The sequence below is a fragment of the Myxocyprinus asiaticus genome, chromosome 39 (assembly GCF_019703515.2).
Source record: "Myxocyprinus asiaticus isolate MX2 ecotype Aquarium Trade chromosome 39, UBuf_Myxa_2, whole genome shotgun sequence".
NCBI classification, from domain to species: Eukaryota; Metazoa; Chordata; class Actinopteri; order Cypriniformes; family Catostomidae; genus Myxocyprinus; species Myxocyprinus asiaticus.
Genome location: NC_059382.1, coordinates 3,793,481 through 3,797,500, shown reverse-complemented (window position 1 = coordinate 3,797,500; position 4,020 = coordinate 3,793,481).

Here is a 4,020-nt window from a genome sequence, read left to right as displayed (position 1 = left end):
AAATGTTCAATAAAACATCGTTTAGTATGTTTAAGTGATTTGAATTATGGGGACACTAGAAATGTCCTCATAAACCGCATTTATAGCAAAATACCCTTGTATTTACCAGTTTGTAACCTAAAATAAAGTCCTCGTAAACCACTTAAACCTGCCCACACACACATACACACACACACACACACACACACACACACACACACACACACACACATACACACCCTTAGACAGAGATTTTTAGTAAAGTGAGTCATGATCATTTTATCTTGAGTCACACACTTCTGCAGGAATTTTATAACCAGTTTATCAGCAAAACAACACGGCAAGAAGTGTTTATGAAGATTTACTTGCCATCTGTTACATTTCACTTCTCACTTATTTATAAGGTGTAACAAGATGAAGATTGTGTCTTTGGGCCTGTGTATGAAGGTTTCAGCTCTATGCGTAAATCTTTTGCTCTGCTTTTCCTGATAGCATTCTATATATAACCAACTGAGAATTTTACAGACCTGGTTGAAAAAACAAACAAACAGAATTTCATTATAATGAATAATAACAAACAGAAAAAAATAGAAGAAGGTTTAATTTCCGGACTGCTGTTTATTCCTCTGCAGGTGGGCAGAATTATTTTTTAGCAACATTACACACATATTAATCCTTGGGGACAGTAATGTGCACTGCTGCTTTATGAATGAAAACTTCTTGCCTCATTAAGAGTTTAAACATCTAATGATCCAGTATCCAAGCTACTGCACACAGAGCCTCTAAATGTTGCCTGCTGATTAAATTGAGAGCTGACAGAAAAGGCCATCTGACGTCCCCCTCTGCCATCAGCTGTCTCTTGTAGTGAACAAGTGTAACAGTGGCCAGCTGGTAGGTAGCTGTGCAATGTGAATAAACCTCACTTCCCTGGCCTCAAGAGGCGCACTAGCGACTGACGCTAGAGGCTGTAGCCTTTAGCCTCCTCGTTAGTGCGCCCGTCTCCCATGCCTGAGACACCGGTTCGAATCCCGTTCGGAGTGGGTCCAGCAGGACCGGTTACACAAGCAAGCTGGTGCATTTACAGAGTCTCATGAACCAATCAGAATGAAGCAGGGTGGGGGAAACAAAAGACGGTCAATTACCACAACAACTATGATTCACACACTCCATCCTAACAACCCAGAATAGAAGGTACAGAGCGCTTGAATGCACAGGAATTAGTCATACAGCCTATTAAGATATACAGCACTGCTAGAGTGTGTTTGTTTGTGTGTGTGTATTAGGAAGACAGGAAGGAAGAGACAGTTTGAGAGCATCCACTTTAAAACAGCTGTTTTAATTGGAGTCCTGGAGTGGTACCAGTGTTTTGGAATTGTTTTCGATCAGTGTGATATCACTGATAATAATGAGAAGATGAGCTTAGTGTAGTTTCTTGTCACTGTAATGCTTGTGAAATGGGAAATGAAAAGCAGAGATTGGCTGTGTTTGGAATAGATTTAGTATAGTAGTAGTATAATAGTAGTTTATACACTACATACTGCTTATTGATTAAAAAATAGAATGTAAAACAGGACGCAAATGTTTCAGACAGTATTATACTACATTATTGTCACATGACCTCACTACATTGCATGTTTGATTCAGCGAGTGGTGTCTAATTGTCTTGCATTTTTAATCCAATTTTGTGTGAAAATGTTTAACTTTTGGCAGCCCAATCAAATAAGTCAAAAAGAGATTATGGTTGATATTATCTCCTGGAAATAGAGTGCAACTGTCTGGTTCCGGAAGTAAAGATCGCATTCATTTTCTCCATTGGCGAACTGATTTTTAATGCTAACTTATAAACCTTTAAAGACAGACCTACTGTGAGCTCAGAGGTTGTAAATATATAGTTCAACATACAGTATACTCAACATATAACAACTTCATTGTTTAAAAATCATGTTTAATAGCAGAATGTCACGGTCCTATCACTCTGTCAGTCTGGGTTTTGGTCTGACAGGACCGTGGCATCATCATCATCCCATGTCTGTCTTGTGTTTCTTTGTCTGTCTTTGTGCGAGCACGCGGTTTCGGTTGTATTCCCTGCCGTGTGCTCTTCGGTCCATCTTGTTTCATGTCGGGAGCACGGTGTCTGGATCATGACTTCCTGTCTGGTTCGATTTGGGTCTGTGTCGGGATCCGGACACTCCATATCTGTCTGTTATTGACGTGGTTGCATTGCGCTTATCTTGGCAGCATGCACTCGCGTCAATATTTTGTCTGTCTTTGCGAACGCAGGTGCGCCTCACGTCACGCTCGCGTTGTGTTGCGCACCCGGGTCGCAAGTTGTCTTCATGTTGTGCTGAGGTTCGGTCACTTCGGTCTAAGGTGTCAGGTATGTGTGTGGCCGAACTCTTGCACAGGTAGGGGCGGACTGGGAAGAGAAACCGGGGTTGGGGGGGGGTCCTTTTCTGCATATCACGGCGCCGTTTTGCGACCCTCTCCAGCCAGTCACAGCAGGGTCCACATAATATGGCAGCCCGTTTCAGCTTATTGCCGCCTTTTCGGCCCCGTTTCACAGCCGGCCTACCGGGAAAAGTCCTGGTTCTCCCTATGTGCACCCTATGACCTTGTGCACAGGTGTCCCTGTTTTGTTTTTGTCACTTGTGTGCTCAGATTTCGTTTATTGTGAGAATGCGTGGCATCAATTTGTTTGACGTTGTTCCGCATTCTCTCATCTTGTTTTTCGGTTGGCATGGGCGTATATTGCCTAATTGTCTTGGCGATGTGCGCTCATTCCATTCGGGTGTTTTGTTGTGTTATGAGAGCATGTGGCTTTGTTTTATTTCTGTATCGCCGCGTGTCTCTCTTCTGTCTTACGTCATACCCCGCTTCCTTGTTTGCCCATTATTAGTTTATTAGTCACACCTGCCCTGTCTTGTTAACCTGTTGATTTCTCTCCCTATTTTCGTCTCCTCGTGTTTGCTGTCCAGTGCCAGTTCATCTTGTTTCCAGTGTTCCCTGTCAGACCCCCACCTGGTTCCGTTTTCGGTCCGGTCAGTCCTGTTTCCCTCCTCCCCAGCCTGGATTACCCCTTTTCCCCTTCAGGGTAGTTTATGTTTGTTTTTCCCCTTGTGGGAGTTTTGGTTTGTGTTTTTGTCTTTGTTGTTACTAAATAAATTCCCTTTTATTGGGGCCTGGGTAGCTCAACGAGTATTGACGCTGACTACCACCTCTGGATTCGCAAGTTCAAATCCAGGAGTGAAGACGCTGTGTGAAGTTAAAAGAACTTCAACTTTTAAAAACCCTTCTCGAATCATCTGCGTTCTGTTCCATTCTGTGTGAACGGCCCTTTACAGATGAGCTGATGGAAAGCTACAAGTGAAATACACATATGAAAAAGGAAGCATAACAGAAGCATAACAAGGATACAGTCATGTGGGGGTGCTTACAGTTGATAGCTGTTTGTTTGAATAAGGTGTGATCTTGGGGTCTTCAATTCAAACGTTCTGCTCTCGCCCACACGTAATTACATAAACTCGCCATCTGCTGTCACTCTTATACAGTGTTAAAACATGCATTTCACCACATTCATTTTATGCACACACACTGTAACTCCATTGACACAGGCAGAGGCTTGTTTTATCTTTATTGCCTTTTGTGCAGTTGTGAAGTCTTGGGCTTTCTTTGGAATACAATACTACCATGCTACTCTTTAATTCTAACTATATATACTGTACGCATACTGTGCATAGCATACAAACTTTCTATGCATTGAACACCCAGATGAGTTAGGACTCTGTATACAATCGAAGCACACTGTATAGAATACTGTATTCCACAATGTAAACAAATAAACCGCAAGTAATATCAGTTGCTTATTTGAACATCGCCTTTGTGATATATCCATTAAATTGGATTAAAAATGCAAAATAACCATATTTGTAACTGGACACCACTTGCTAAGTGCAATGTAGTATGGTCATGTGACAATGACAAACATTTATCATTGCTTACAGCATGCTGTTTTACATACCACTTAAATAATAGGCAGTATAT